Genomic DNA, 17,913 nt, shown 5'->3' on the forward strand with positions numbered 1-17,913 from the left:
ATTTTTCACTCTATTCTTCCTTTTGTTGTATTGATCTTTTTCTCTAATACAGAATTTCTCAGATTTGGGATTTCGTTGATCTCTACAGAGTATTGTCGGCATCATTTATATTTCCCTGGTAAATGCACACCTTGAATAAAGGTGTTTATATTCACATCTACATTGAACTTTAGAAGGCAAATATCTTTTTTTGGTATTCCTTCTGACCCTATAGAATCTCATTTTTTAATATTGTAGTTTTACAAATATCTGAAGTCTTCTAACAAGATAATTTTCCAGAATAATTGAAATAGTAATAATCTTTCAGTTTTCTTAAAATGACTTAGCTATACAGCGAGTGACTATTTTTAGAAGGAAGGGGAGTGATTAAATATTTTAGGTACTGTATGTATTGTAAAATATTAAAAAGTTTCTAGTTGCAAACTCAAAAGAAGACACACACGATGTATATCTGTAGCATTAAGTTGATTGCAGTCAGCATTAAGCAGATTACAGTTTTCTTCCTTTTACTCCTCGTAGGAGAAGGTCTACTGCAGCCATAAACCTCTGCTGTTTTATCTACTTTAACAGGTGGCTCTATTATCAGTTTATAACAAAAGTAAGGAAAGTCTCAAGAAGATGTGATCGTGTGATCCCTGTAACTTTCCACCTTAAAGCTGTTTCTCTTCATTATAGGTGCACTAACATGTTTTAATTAAATCATTGTATAATTCTACAGTGTTCAAAGTACTCTTCCTGATCTGTGCTGCCCTGAAACTTGGCAGATTAACAATGAACAAAAGTACAAATAATTTCATTATTAACCTGATTTAACTTTTCATATTGAAGCTAGTCACTTCAATAGTTTCAATATTGCTGTTTAAAACAAACAAACAAACAATCAAAAAAAAAAAAACCAAAAAGCTGTGTTAGAAACATAGTAAGAATTAACATACGGGAAAAACAGAAACACAGAACATGCAAAAAAAAGAAAAAAAAGACAAAAATGGCTATCCCAACATCCATTAAAACTTTGCAATTTTGATATAACTCTTATCCTTACGCCACAGTACTTGAGTACAAAATTTATCCCCTCAACTTCATAGAAAAGTAGGAAAACAAAATTGTATTTTATAGGCTCTGAGCTGCGGGAATATTAAAAACTAATCCATAAAGTGTATCTTACTTTCTATTCACAATTGATATATTATGCCACAGGTTTCTGAATAAAACTTATCACTAACATAGGAGCTTGAGCAAGAAGAGTTTTATATCTCCTACAGTTGTCAAATGTGACAAGACAATTTGACTCCAAAAAAAATGTCTCTCAGGAAATCATTTCATGTTTTATGAAGATTTGCCTACTTTCCTAACAGCTTACATGTCACTACCCACTTTTTTCGATTTCATTTCAGACAACATGGCAGTCTGCCAAGAAATTAGGACAAACCAATCTCCAGTTCACCATACGTTTTGGCAAGGCAACAGTAGAAACAGAGCTCCTAAGCTTCCTAGCAAGTAAGAAAATCATCAAATAGCTGTCATAAAGTCACTGTTCTCAAGTTCTCTGGACTCTAATTCTTTCATTTGGATATTCAATGGGAACTGAACACTCTTGAAATTAATTATTTCAGCAATTAAATTCAGTGTAAATGCTCTCTTCTGAGATTCTGGTATAATTAGTTTTTCTAAAAGTATAAACTATATCATAGAAGTAAAATTAACTCCTCCTTTAAAGAGAATTAATTATGAGATCGAGGCACTGGCAGATTTAAGAAAATTCAGATGTTCTTCAGGCACAGCTCTGAACTGGGAGGTAGAAACCTCAAAAAATCATAAGCACTTTATTGATTTTCCCAAAGAAAACAAATCAATCAATACCTCTCAAAAAATGTTTCATCTTTCCTAAGCAACTTAAAATTTAGTGGCATATAACAGCTTATGTTGTAGTTATTATGCACTTTGATATGAAGGTGAAATGCATACACAGGAGTTTAGAAAAAGGCTGGAAAGAGAATGGACGACATCAAGAAAAGCTGAGAAACACAAAGCTTACAGTTCCTCTGTTTTAAGAGTGATATTTTTCTAAATTTAATTATTCTGATTTAGTTAGATTTAACCTTAAAAGTGACAGAATTCAATATGTTTTGTCACATTGAATTTACAAGAAAAATGAGTCAATTTCATTTTCTCACTGTGCGAAACTAAGGTCATCAAAACAATACTTACTGCAAATATATTGCTAATGTCCAATTGAAACAAGAAAAGTATTATAATCATGCTATTTGTTTGATTTGGCAATGTGTTCCTAGGTCTAATGAGTGGAAGATGATGGCACTGATAGTCAGTTCAGAATTTAACTTGTCAACAATGAATAGCTTTTAATATGGGAGGAATAAACCAAATATAATGACAAGATCATTCAACCTACCATCACCATACTAGACACACTTTCTAAGATCTAACAAGTTAATTTGATTACTGATTATTTTTTTTTAGTGCAATAACATTCATTACAGATTGATGGAGTGAGATGACAATGCTATGTCCTGTATAAGATACAAGAAAGATGTGGATGTGGTTTTTATTTCTTTTTAGTAGGAAGGCAAAAGTGCCAGCAAGAAATTCAACAAATAAACAGTAGTTTCAAAAACAAACAAACAACAACAACAAAACCACTAAAAGTTCTCAAAAATATTTTGTAGGTATCTATATGAAGAATTTGCTAAAACTGTGCTAAACCATTTAGTGAGTGACACATAATTTCAAGTCCTTATGAAAAGCCGTCTATATTTCCTGAAGTGATCGTTGCTATAAAAAAATGGTGATATGATTTACCTTTGAAGCATCAGATCTCACTATTATTCTTATCCATGCATCACTCTTTATCCCTGATGTTAAAAAAAAATTAAGGGAAAAAAAAAACCTACAACAGAACTCAGCAACTCTTCAAATGCAATAGCTGGATTGACTGTTTATATCCGTAATCATTGAGGTGCACAATGCTATAAGAGCATCCCAGAAAATAAACTGTTCTTCAGCGATTTACCTTAGGCAAGGAATGATCACAAGCTCCGTGACAAATATGTCAGAACTCATTAAACAGGAGGATCATAAATACCAACAGATTATTCAAGCCACGAATTCGAAGTGGTAAAAGCAAGTTATCTCTATGGGCTTTGAACCAGGTGTTAATGGTGTGTATCCAAATCCTCAGGAGGTGTAAACTAGTGTAGCATCATTGACTACAACAGAGAAAGATACTGGTCTGCTTGAAAGAATTCCTCTTTATGGAGCAGTTTATGACGTGAGATTTCTATCAAATTCTTTGATTTATTCATTCATATTCATCTGTATATTCATAAGATTTTACAGAAGAGCCAAATTAAAAACCTTTGAGATGGAGTTCCACGCACAGAAAAATCAAAAGTCCAGTAATGTCAAACAAAACAACGTAAAATACTCAAAAATTGAAAACAAAATTACCACTACTAACAAATAATTTAGATGATGTAGAATCGAAAGCCTTCGGGTTAAACAAACAAACAAAAAGAAACAACACACAAGTAGTTCAATGAAACTACAGAACAGGAATTAATGAAGATTGTCCTCTGATATGTGTCCTACAATGCTTTATTTTTTTTTTGAGTAAAGAAAGTTGTGAATAAAAATGGAAGATTTCCTTGAAGATTATTCACTCACAGGAGTTATCTACTGGATAGATTGGCTGAATTGTCTAGTAACAAGAGCTTACCTTCAGTCTTTTCTCTCACCTGAGGCGTTTTCACAGGTTGCATCCCAAGTATCTATTTTCATTCATGTGTAAGGGTTAGCTGTCACTGGAAAATCACCACTTCTGTCAGTTGTGTTTCAGTCAAGACATTTTTTAGACTTATATACAAACAGGTTATTATATAAGGTCTTTTTGCCACAAGAAATCAGCACCATGCTCCCAAATTATGAAAATAAAATGGAATAAATAAAAAATACAAAGATCTAGTGTTCTCAATATATTATTACAGAATATATTATTACACACTATTATCTTCTCCTACTTGTTCATCAAAAGAGATTAAATACACATCTGATTTCCTGAACATTGAACATCAGTAGAAACTAAAAAAAAAAAGGAAACAAACAAAGCTAATAAACAATAAAATAGTACTGACATTGTGTCAGTTTTGTAACAACGGATTCATTTCAGGTTACAGATGGGGAATACATGCTCATTCCTGTGAAATTCTTGCAGTATATGTTGAGATCAGGTGGACCTTCTGTATTTTATTAAAATCACACACCACTCGATTAGAGTTAGAATTCTGATGTAGACAATAATATTCTGATCATAAACTATAAAAATAGCCTTAAACTGCCATATACTAGTACTACTTCAGTTGCAAACTACTCGGATGTTCACGCAGGACAACCTGATGAACTTGTAAAAGTAAATAATTATTCATTTCCAATTAATTATACTGAAGATTTTTTCTTTTGATGCTGTTCATCTTGTGCTTACTCCACAGATGCAAAGTTGCATTTTAAGACTGCTGATAAATGTCACCGAGTCCGGTGAATCTAAGTCAAAAGGAAGAGTATTTGATACATGGTGCTGTCTCCTAGTAATTCTTGGATCAATTTCCAATACTGATCACTTTTCAAAAGTATCCATGTAAGCTTTTAACTCATGTATCACATTGCCAAAAATATATCATTTCCAAAAATAATTTCCTACATCTAAAGTAATCTTTGTAGTTGAAGTCTTACAACAGCTTGGTCAAATTGATATATTCATATAGACCAGAAGAGGTATCAAGCTGTTACTAATCCAGAAATTATAGAAATGCTGAAACAATTATTAGTATATATTAATAGATCCTATGGTAACTCAAGGATATTCAAAAGTGTTTCTATCTTTAAATAGCAGGATACATTCTCAAGTCAACATAACTCTGCTCCAAAGAAAGTGGAAGCATTACATATTTTGAACTATTAAGTACTCCTGTACAAATGAAGGCTCATGTTGCGAGCTACTGTAAAGGCTTGTTAGGCCTGTTACTGCAAACAAGAAGTACTGTAGTGAGCAGTTACCACTGTAGCAGCAGCAAACCATTTCTTCAGCAAAGGACTACATGTGAAATAGCAAAAACCAAACGTGCACAAAGTATACAAGTGTTGGATCAAGACATCTTACATTTCTTTTATATGTTGGTTAAGCAAAAGTACCTCTGATAATTCTTAGCAAGGAAAAGAAGAAAACAGTACCTGTAGTTTGTTAGTTATTCCAGTTTTGTGGAATTCTGGAGTCATCGGGAGCCTTGCCCAGCATACATCTTTGACTACAGTGCTGTGTAGACCTTGAGTATGAAGGAGTTTGAATATTCGAGATTAACACCCCAAGAGGAGGACTGTGGTTTTTTTTTGTTGGTGGAGTTTTTTGTTTATTTTTTCTCATACACTCATCTATTCCTAACAGTACAATATGAATAGAAACTAGGAACATGATCGCGAATCGAGAAGAGTGGTGGAATTTAATTAGCAGTAAAGTAATTCTCTACTCTTCCTTCTGAAATTAAAAACAGAACAATACCAACACCACCACCACCAAAAAAAACCCCTTTGACTTTCTTATTGTTTTAATTCATTCTTGGATATGGTACTTTTTTTTATTTTTTTTTCCCGAGTGTATCTATCCTGAAATATCTCATAATCAACTCTTCCAAGGTAAAGATTATTGTAGAATGATTGGCATCTCTCACATGAGAGTCTTTGAGAAAAGCAAGTTGCTGTGGTCCCTCAAATATGTAGAATGTTGGTGGAAAATTTATTCTCCCTCATTCCAACTCTAACAAATCAATCCTGTTTAGCCTCACTGGATTCAAGTTTTTGTGTCATCTTACCAAAACTGCTCATCTATGAGATGTTATCAGAATATTGTGAAACAATCTAGAGGGACAGCAGAGTTTCTGAAAGCTCTGTGTTGAGTATTTAAATTCAGTACACTAGGACAAAACAATGAGAAAGAAAGTAGTTAATCCTCAGTGGGGCAAGACAGTTTATATTGAATGTTTGATACTGCCTCAATTCTCTTGAAAATACTTCCAGTTGCAATTTTGAAATTATCTCACTGTTAAGATTAACATGTCCTTATCCATGAGATTTGTCTGGAGACAGTCTTTATTAAAAAAAAAATAAAAATCTATATGTATTGAATCTATTGTTTATCCTCAGAAAAAGAAATATTTTAAAAACTGTTTAGCAGTCCACATCTTTTTTTGTAACTTAATTTAATTGGCTTTTTTTCTTTTTTAAGTAGGTAAAATATCAGCAAGTATAGTAATGAGCAAAGATTTTCATTTTGTCTATTACAAAGCTTTATTCATTAATGACTAATTTTTGCTTTGTTATAAAAATCTTTGATCGTACAGCCTTTAGCTGCTGTCATGGAGAGCTGTATCTCAAGCCTGAATCGGTATTGGGTTGTTAACATGCTTAGTTTACATAATGAGCAGCTAAAGAGGATGCAAAAATCAGCAGCATAATTACTTACAAATGAATAATTAATAGCTTGTATTCAAGTTAACAGGTTCATCAGAGTGACACAAATTCATGAACATTTATGAGCAATTAATAACTGAAAGTCATTGATAGATGGGACACATAATATATGCAGAATCTTCAAATGCATAATTCCACTTTTCCAAGCCATGAGGTTCCTAGTGGTGTGCGTCAGAGTGGTGGAAGGCTAAGCATCAGGGATGAAGTGCAGGGATGAAGTGGGAGAATGGAAGATCCTGGTACTTCAACATTAATAGTTCATTTCTAAGGATCGAGCAGCAATATAAGCCTTTCAAGAGCAAAATCACTCTTGACATGCTTTAGAGACTGAAGCAGAAGCTGAGGAGAGGGAAGAAGTGAGCAGAGAGAGAAGAGCAAAAAATAGCTTTCTTCAGAGTCCATAAATGTTCTAACCCAACGATTTCTGAACCACAGCACTGTAAATATAATCTCTAATAGGTGTAAGTAATAAAGGATTTTATGAGATTTTTATTTCGTCCTGATGTTAACTAAATGCAGCAAGAACAAATCATAACTCCTGAACTGCTATGGGAGGTTTAGCTGCAAAGGTTCTGCTTTTCCTACATGTTCCCAGAGTCCTGTTTGTAGCACCTGCAGAATGAAATATAATGAAAGTCTGTAAATTAATTATTAGATGCTTAATTGAAAAATATTGTATAAGACAACAAATGTAGTTTAAAATTAAAAATAGTGCAGATCCTACCCGCAAACGTTTATCATATCAGCTTTTAAATAATAGGCATGCTAAATTATTAGACTTATTAATGAGGTGAGATTTTATTGGATTTTAAGAACCAACTTTAGAGGTTTAAAATTCCCATTATTTTTTAATCACTTTTCATAATAAAACCACAGAAGAGTCACTAGGTAGGAGAGTTTTTGCAAAGTTGTAATGACTTACAGTTGCTCATGGTTGGTGAAGCCTAGAAGCAGAGCACACAGCCAACCACAGTGTGTCTGTGCACCTTTGTGCAGGAGCTGTAAAGAGATTTCTATGGAGTCAAATACTTCTGGTAAAGAAGCGATTAAGAATTCTTTATTTGTCACTTCACTAATGCAAAAAATAAATACTAAAGGAAGTAAAAATAGAGATGGCACATTCCCATATTAAAAGGAGACTGTTTAAGGGGTCACGATCATAGTTAGATGCTTTCTGAGTACTGTTTTTTTTTCCTTACCTATTAAATAACAATGACTTTCAATTACAAGTAGTCACGTGCTTTACTGCAAGAAGAGAACATCTCTCTAAAATCAACCATCAAATCTTCTTATTATCATCAGCTATTGTCTTCATTGACAACTTCTCATTTTACTTTTCACAAATCTCATCAAGCAATTTCCCTGTGAAATGCCTCAGAAGGGGTTTTATGATAGTGAGAGAAGATGACGTTTTGACAATTAGATGAGAGTAAGATTAGCACAAATCAAGGAATTCTCAGTAGCTGTGGCCTTTTCATGAAGACAAACAACTAACGTGTGGAACACAGTTCCTACCTGGTCTAAAGTAAATGAACTGGGACATAAAAAACATACGAACAAGAAAAACCTTACCTGTCTGTCAGAATCATAATACTGGATAAATATCCTAACCAAATTTTCCTTCTCTGCACAGAGAAAGAACTGATAAAATTATTTTTTTTCAGTGTTAAATTATTCCCATACTTGTGGCTACTTTAATCTGCATTGTGTAACTTTTAACCAAAAAAAGTAAAGTTTTCTTAAATACAATAATCTAAAATAAATACACTGTTAAACTATTCTTGAGTTTAAAAAGAAATCAAGGATAGATAAATTCAAGCACTCCTTCCTATTCTCTCTCCCTCCTCTATATCTTTCCTCTAAAAAAAATAAATAAATCAACAATCCTTGATCAAAAACCTCCTCTGGAAAAAAATTTTATTTTTAATTTTCCCATCTATCCAAAGATAGAAAAATCGAAGAGTCATAGAACTTTGTGTTATCTTTGTATAATTTTTAACAGAAAACTAATTGTGTTTTATAATGGGTATTTCAATATGTAATATGTATATATGCTTCAGTTGTCTCAATTTCTTTATGCTCTATTGTATCAATTTTCTGATGGCTTTTTTTTCTATAACTGATGTACCTAAAAAGATGTTTCATTTGGTAGTTTCTTTATCAAAATATCACAGGAAAGATTATGAACTAAAATGCAAAACCAATTAGACAAAAATAACCCAAACTAAGTCATTGTTTAGGATTGTGTCAGTCAAAATAATTGCAGAACTTTTAATTTAATATTAATGCAGTGCAAAACTTTTCTTCTTAACTTACTCTTTGTGTTTTCCAACAGTGAAATTTTCTGTCTCCTCTGGCTAGAATAATGTCTTCTCTACACATAAAATGAAAACACAGGTTGGTCTTTGGTAGAACTTGGGCATAAGGCTGATTTTATTAGACATTTTGCAAGGTCTATTTAAGGACTCAGGAGAAAGCAAGTGTTTGAGCTAAGGTCACAGCTTATAGAGCTTCCAGGCTTCAGAGGACCCAGCCTCTGATTTAAATTGCACTACAAGCTATTTCTACACCCTAACTGAAACTTTGAGGAAATTTACCCTTCCAGTTTGATGCTGTTTCCTCTGATTGGAAATCTGCTGTTGTTTGCATCAAAAATGCACCAAAGATCATAAACAGTATGTCTCAACAGCTCCTTAATCTCATGTCATTTACTCTTCATTTAAATATTTAGCTCAAGAAAATGTTCCTCCAATTTCAGTTACTCAGATTCTAGAAGATGGTAAACCTAGAATTTAAAGTGGTGGTTTGCATAGGTTTTGCACTTTGGTTACAGGTTGCATAACATTTACATGAGAAAATCACAACGGGATTATGAGAAAAAGAAGAAAAAAAATTGAATAGCTTTTAAAAATTTTACGGTAGGGAAAATTTTAACTTAATGCATTTGAGCAACGCTCTGTGAAGTTTCTTCTTTGTGAGAACAATTAACAAAGGAGATATGAAAAATACTTGAATCGCACCTTTTTTCAGTCAGTGAATTGTAATTTATTTAATTGTGATTGCACTTCAAGAACAAGAACTCAGTAAAGAACAAACTGTAGTCATAACTGAAACCTATACATTACAGTGCACACCTCCTGACAAATTCTATATCTTAATATAGAAGTTGCTTATAAAAGAGATTTAAATTAATTCCTATTTACTTCAAAGAAGTAATATTAAGTTTCAGTAGGGTGATCATTTCTATAGGCTATATTAATCTTGAAAAACTACCAAAGCAACAGCTACTATTAATTTCCAGAAGAATGGGCTGTTCTAATATCAGTCAGTCTTTTCAAATTGTATTGAATCTAACCAAATTCTTGCCAATAAAGGTACATTACATCAAATTTGGACTCTTTATAATGTAAATATTGTTAGAGTGTAATGTATAGTGATAATTCTAAACAAATCTCAAAATTTGTTCTATGAAATCATTAGGCTTGCAAATGCATTAAGGTGTTCCATTATTTGTAACTGTATAACTTTACAGATTTTAAATAATTTATCTTATTTTCTACCAGTGCAACAGATGAATTGAATTTCTGGAATGCTAGTCTAGGAAACCAGAAAGACAAACAAACAAACAAAAAAAAACAACAAAAAAACAACAGCATTTTAACCAGAGGGAATATTTTAAGATATTATTTTTTAAGATGCCAAAATCATAAAGAAACGCATTCTTTAGAGAAAGGCAAATATTTTTCCTCCTTTCTCATTTAATAGAGAGAAAAGATGTAAAAATATTTCAATGATCTGAAAGAAAACAGAAGAACACAATAATAATGGAACAGAAGTCTATAATCTTTTTCCATTAACCTAAAATCTCTTGTGATTTCTGTCTAATTTTCAAAAGGCAGATTAACACAGGAATTTGCCTAATCTGTGTCAAGACGTATATTGAATAGACTAAACTTTCTTCCAAATATCATCTATGTTATTCTAATATTAGTACATTGCTTATTCCATAGCAGTCACTCATTAACATGTCTTTTGAGACTGAGTTCTCTAAAACACTCTCATTAAGAAATTTCTAGAATCAATGAGAAATTCATTTATCTTTTTTTAAATCTTTCTGAAGAATTTTTAGCAGCTTTTCAAATATGTTTGTGAGAAGCAAGTCCGGTGTTACAGTATTTGACTCAATGTCATTAGTGTAAATTACAGCACATAAGCACAATTAACATAATAATAAAGGGGAGCTAACATAATTAATAAAGGGGAAGGATACTGAAGAAAAATTTAGCTCTACATTTTCTATAATTAATGATAAAAATACCTTAGGATGGCATCAGTCTTTTCTGCAAGGTATCATGAGAGTTCAGAGTAAGGGATACACCTACTTACTTGCAATATTTTTGTTATACATTGGCTATCTCTACAGTGGCAAATGGTGCAGGCCATTGTGAAGCTGAGTAGATAGACAGGGATGATGAAGAGATTCAGGTAAAAATCATTACATGCATGAATACATGGATATATCTCTTGCCTGTCTGGTCTTCAGGTGTTTCATCTGAGTTAAAATTTATTTTGTTTTTGTGGGTTTCTATGATTTGATGATATGAGAACTTTTAAGTGACCTTTAATATGGAACTATCATCACATCATAATTTACCAGACTTTGTCAAGGTGAGGAGGCTTGTGTTGTTGCTGTCTTTTGCTAATGACACAGCTTTTATACTTATCATTTGACAAAATGCTCTTTAAAAAACCTCCACTTGTACTCACTTTTTAACTTCTACACGAATCTACAAGAGCATGAGATCGTTGCTCATTAGTCAAAAGCTCTGATGCAATAATTGCGTCAACTGCTCTCCTTGAGCCAGATACCTCATGCAGTAACCATCAGAAAGTAAGAGAGACAACATCCTTACCTAATTTAATAATAGTTGAACATTTTGTAGCTTCTGATTTCTGATTACGTTCTTCTCTGTAAATAGAAGAATTATGACAGTAAATTATTTTAAGTTTGGAAAGCGCTTTGAAATCTACGAGACTTTAATCCACCCTAATTAACAAAATGTTCTAGTGGTATTCTTCATAGAAATTCAAGAGATATTGCAGATATTTTGAATTTGTGGTGCTAAAAAACATTTGCAAAACATTTAAAGTTGTAGATTAGTTTCTTCAAGCCTTTCCAACTGTTTGCATACGCCATATTAGATAATTAATTAATAATTTATTTTTAAATAAACAAGGTTGTTTTGTTTGTATTTATTTTACTTATTAAAATGCCTGAAAAAAAAGGTAACCTTAGTTGGTTAAAAAAATAAAACAAAACAATGCAAATCATCACATTTAAGTATTAGTAAAGAGAGTTAAAAATAATTTTGATATTTAATTCTATATCTAAATTCCTTTAAAATTAAGTCTTTAGGCATTTTCACTCTGAACATTGAAAGTTCATCACATGCTACAGTCTCAGTTTTGAGTACAGGAATAACTGAATTAGGTCTTAGGTATACCTGGGAGAACAAATAGAGGACGAATGACAGGGAGTAGATAGTACATTTGTTCTGACTCTATGCTGTTCTGCACTGCTGTGGAGGGATTTGGAGTTTGACTCTGAAAGAGACTAGGAAAAAGTCTCCAGACTAACCACACCAAAACCCAAAGACTTAATCCCTCTTTAGACTATCCTCAGACAGTGTATGTATCCTGCATTTTGTACACTGAGACTAGAAAAAAATCAAGTGGGTCTTGCATAGTCTGGGAGACTTAATGTCTCTTCAGCACTCCTATGTGTTCAGCAGAGCTCTAGTTATCGTAGTCATCTCTCTCTGTTTACTTCAAGCTATTTAATCAGACAACAGAACAGACTAGGGTGAAAAATTTAATCCTTCCCAAAGGTCAGGAGATCTAAATAGGAAGCACATCTTGCTTGCAACAGATAAAATTAAATGTGAAAGAACTGAAAGTGCAGGGTTAGGAAAAGGTTATGCTTTGTGCTAGACACCCTTGCAAGGCAAAGCATCGGTATGTCAGCTTTTGGGTGTCTTTCTTGTGACAGTTTCCCTGCATAATTCTTACAAATAATCATTATTTCTGTAGTGATTTAAAGCAGACTATATGCTAAAAAGATAATATTCTGAAGCAGACATAGTGACTTTTTTTTTAATATAGTTATCAGAAACTGGACTGCAAAAGGCAAATAGTTATGGTCAGAATGGATTGGTCCAAGCCCTCTCTAGGCTTTAGACTTTTTCCTTAATAACACAACTGAAAGATAATTTAGAAACAATTTTCTTGCAAAACAGTATGATAAAATATATATCGATGAGAAAATAAGTATGAACATTTAGACACATGAAACTAACATACAAATTTCAGAACATTTTGTTTGGCTGTGAAATATTTGAGAAAAAATTGTAGAATCTTGATTTAGCAGATATCAAAGCTACCTGCTGAAAAAATGGCAGCATTTTAGTTTCTTTTTTTAATTAAAAGTATGTTACATTTGTTCAGAAAAATTAACAAGTTAACCTATGCTCTGGCTACTCTATCTCCAAGCTCTTTACTTACGAGAATCCCTTTTTTCACAGACAAGTTAACAGAATTTTCTCAAAAGTCCTAATCTAATTCTATTTCCAACCAGCCTGTTCATTCATTTTTAGGAAAGAGAGAGGAGGGAAAAAAAATGTGAAGAAAGAAAGGAGATTTTGGGCAAATTAGAAATTCTTATTGTAAACTAAATGATCTTTAGAAAAGAAAGTAGGTGACTTATTAAATTTTCTAACCTTTTTATCATTTTTAAATGGAATTCCTAATTTTAGAATACTCAATAAATACTGCCTGCTTGACAGACCCTGTCTCCTTTCTTATGTAGTCTGTGATGACATAAGCCTATATAAAGTAGAAACTGATATTAACGCAGCGCTCACCTTTCTTCAGACTTTTCATGTATTTGTGTTATATAAGCACTCATCATACTGCTGTTTTCCTTTTACCTATATACCTCGAGAAGTTGCTAAAGACAGACAGGTTAAAGGTAATATTCATTTTATTCATTTATATTATTATATTATTCATTTATATTATTCATTTATATTAATATTCATTTATAACATTTTCTTGTTGCAATAGTTTTAATGTATCTTGACTAATCCCCTTACTTTCAGAAGTTTGTTGCTATGAAGAAAGCAACTTTACCGAACTTTTCAGCAGCCTGTGCTTGACCCAGAATGTAAATATCTTGTCTATGTAATAAAGACATCATTTATTTTTGAAAAATATTTTCATGGATAATTCTTGACTTTCTGGCCTACTCAAGAAGTAGGTGCAACAAAATGAAAAATTTCAGTAGTCTGAAATACTGAAATACTGTTTAAAAACATTCTCTCATATACAGATGGTAAAATCTATTTTGTTGTCCTGATAGAAAATACATCCAAAAAGCTTTTAATCTGAGATTATGCAGAGTCTCAGACTTTGAGATCTAAGAATACAGATGCTCTCAGATGCTATAGCTGCATTTATACCAGTAGGTATCAAAATTGAACAACAACAGATCCACAGACTAAACCAAAGCTTAAAAACACAAGAGCACACAGCTCTCCAAGTCCATGGAGAAAGACAGATGTTCCTGCCCTCTGGACTGCAGTATTTGCTGTGTTTTTAAGCTTTGGTTTAGTCTGTGGATCTGTTGTTCAATGTTGAGCTTTTACCAGATTCAGCTATTCCAGTCAAAGACCATCCAGTGGATAAGCCAACTTGATTTCAATTTTCATGCATTTACGTGGGAGACCTGATTTGTTTCAACAACTTCCAACACTTACTATTAACTATTAAAATATTAATAATATTTATTATGTAATTTTGTGGAATAAATAATAACATATATAATAGCATTTATAATTAATAATAAATAGATCTCAGCACACACTTTGCCAAGGTATTTAGATATTTAGACTTCGATTTCACATTTGTCTGTTGTTGAAACTAGATACAACAAAGGTACGCTTCTAAAGCTTTTAAAGAATAAGAAAGCTCCCTTTATTTTGCCATCCACCTTTCAGTTTTCTATTACGTGTATTTTACTGTAATTCTGAATGTGAACTGTCTCACAATGTTTGGTAACTATCAAAGGGAAGTCTTGAAGTAAAGATAGCAGTCAGGCCTGGGAAGAAGCAACAACAGAGAAAAAAATATCTTTTAAAGGATTTAGATCTGCTGCACAGTTTGGTTGGCATGTGGCAAATTAAATTTAAAGTTAATTCATGTAAATTTATTAGACTCTTTCTTTAGAGTCCTCCATGTTTTTATTGTGCATTGTGTTTCAGTACAGATGATAATAAACTCATACAGATGCCGCCAGTCATCAGTACAACATTAATTACTGACTTGCTCAGAAAGTATTTACAGCAAAAGTTAAAACTGACTGAACAGTGATGGCAATGCTAAGCTACCATTACATTAGCTAGAGACACAGAAAATTGTACAGCAAATACTGCTTCAAATCACTAAGAGGAGATGGAAATAAGGGCACAGGGAGGGTAAGAAGGTCACATTAGAGATATATTCTCTGGAATTTTAATTACCACACTAAACAACAAGGCTGAGAAACATGATCTCTGCTAGACTCATAACTTGTATTCCTAATGCAAGAAGTGCCCAGAAAAGGTCTATGACTTTAACAACTATTTTGTGATGTGACCCACTACATCAGATCCCACTGGGAAGATCAAAAATAGGCCTTTAGGATTAGGATTCAGGTGAGAAAAGCAGAAGGTGGGAAGGATAAAGACTTTTAACATATGACTAGTCTGACCCAGATGTTTCAGGTCTTCAGAACAAACAACAAAAGGCTTGCATTTGCAGAGCACACTAATTAGGATTTAGGATTGATCTCTCTACAAACACAGAGATGCCCACCTTTACCTTTATCAACTTGTTGGGATCACCATATCCATTTTATGAAACAGACAAATGTGCTCATTAGGAAATTGGAGTTCCTGGTTGTAATTACCCCAAGGATACACAAATATGTAGAGGTACTTGAGGCAGCCAGGACATTGTACAGCATGCTAGTTCAAGATATTTTCCACCCTTCTGAGGAACTTGAATTGAGATCATCAGGATACATTAAGAAATAATTTACCGTTTCTTTCCATACATTGTCTCAACCATGGAGAAATATTATAATTATCTCTAATCCTTATATTTGAAGAACTATAGAAGTCAGATTTACATGTTTATCTCCATTTTACCAAATGAAATTTTTACCTTTCAGAGCAAGAACGGAGCTGAGTAGCCAATAAATCATCGGACTTTTCTTCACAGAATTTAAAAGCAACAAGACATAGCAGTTGTTTGTCTTAGCTTGTATCTTAATAACCACATCATGAAAGTATACTATATCCCAAGAATTTCAAGTGCATTAGGCTGAGCATACCAATATTAGGGAATGTGAAATTTCATCTTTCTCTTGCTTGAGTTCTGTCTTGCTTGGACAGAATTTCTGTTTTTTATTTTTAACTGAAAATATGAAAGCAGTCAGACTGATTACATATATACATGCATACATAATTTTACTCAATCATCATTTCTATACAAAATACATGTAGAATATTCATATCCTTCAATTATAATATTCAAGTCATTGACACATCAATTCAGTTAATATTTTAATAAGTGAGCCTAAAATTAATATGATCAAATATTCTCTGCTGTTCCCTTGCTGGAAGAATAAAGACTAGGACAAAGAAATGAGGAAGCTAGGAGAGAAAGAAATGAAACTCTTAACATTAACCCTCAACATTGTCAAGGACCACCATCTACATAATTAGTCATAGCATCTGGCAAATAACTAATTCTAGTTTCAGTAGTGTATATAACATTGAGAGATGACAACAATATGACATTATTTAAATTGTGTATTTTATTTATTTGAATATATAACATGCATAATATATATTACTTTGTCATTTCCTGCCCTAGAATAAACCAAACCATTTGCTGTCACTTCTCTTTGATGTTACATATATTCCCTGCCTGTCACAGTTTGTAGAGCGATGCCATTGTTTTCCATGTGATACACAAACCTAGAAATACCTTTGGACCTTGTGAGTTAAACTCAACTTGAATGCAGTCATAAAGGATTTACCATGTACTTTAGGAAAGAGAAGCTGTACAGACAAGGTAATTCTGTTTCAAAATGGTAGCTGAAAACATCCTAAAAAGACAAGCACTCCTCTCCTCTCAGAAGAAACAAACCCCAGAAATCTGAAGCCATACCGGCTTCAAAGAACACCGTGTAATGCAAACATATGGGAAACCAAACATTTGTGTGCACACTGGGTGACGATGGCAAAAGTCACCTCAGAACTCAACTCCTACTTTGGAATTTTCCTTTCCCTCTGGAGATCTGGAGAAAGAGCAACATATTTCCATTAAATCAATAGAGGGTTTAGAATTATTTTAAGAAGTCCTTACTCAGCATTCTGAGTAGTTTTCTCTGTTTACCATTTAAAGTTTAGTATGAATTCATAATTCATTAGATTATTTTTCCCCTGCTAGTGTATTGTGAAAATGACCAAATGAACCAGAGATCTCCGGCAAGAGAAGAAAAAAATAGTTGAGAGAGTTTACATTATGGAATCATAAGGTATATATATATATATATATATATATATGATTTAGTAATAAACTAGGAATTCATTCCATCTTGATTATGCCACTTTAGTCAAAGATCATTATATACATAGACATAGTTAACTGACATGAATACAATAAGGAATGGGATATTATATCAATGTAATTATGGTAGAACCATACTAGTTTCCAGATAGCTAACAAAGTGTGAGTCTTGTTTCATTTTCACTCAAAATCAGCTGTTTTTCCAAGAACTCTGCGGAGTAATGACCTTATTGGAGTGACTGGGTTTTGAAAAAAATAAACAAACAAACAATAATACATGCTATTTCATACTACCAGAAACACTAAAGACAATCATTAATTTTAAAGCACTGGATAATTTTCTTTTCAGACTGTGTATGAGCCACTCACACAAACCATCATAGCACTGAGAGGCAGAAGAAAAGTATCTCATGCCCAAGGTTCACAAGTGAAAGAGAATATTCTTTTCCCAGAGTGTCTTGCTCTACACTGAACAATCTGATTTTCCATAGACTGAAAGTGAAAAGAGTCAGAAGGTCATTTTATAGTACTCCCTCACTGTCAAGTGGCCATGGCCACTCTTGAATCACTTGCAGGCAAAATTTTCAGGGATGTCAGTTGAAGTTTTACTTAAGAATTACCCAAACAAGCCATCAAATCTCTGTAAAGTTTTAATACTTCTAAAAGCACCCTTATTTAAACTGAAGCTGGAAAAAGACTGGTAGG

Source organism: Cyrtonyx montezumae, unplaced genomic scaffold (assembly GCF_038088225.1).
Source record: "Cyrtonyx montezumae isolate F1298 unplaced genomic scaffold, pur_monq_1.0 scaffold_2, whole genome shotgun sequence".
Taxonomy (NCBI): Eukaryota; Metazoa; Chordata; class Aves; order Galliformes; family Odontophoridae; genus Cyrtonyx; species Cyrtonyx montezumae.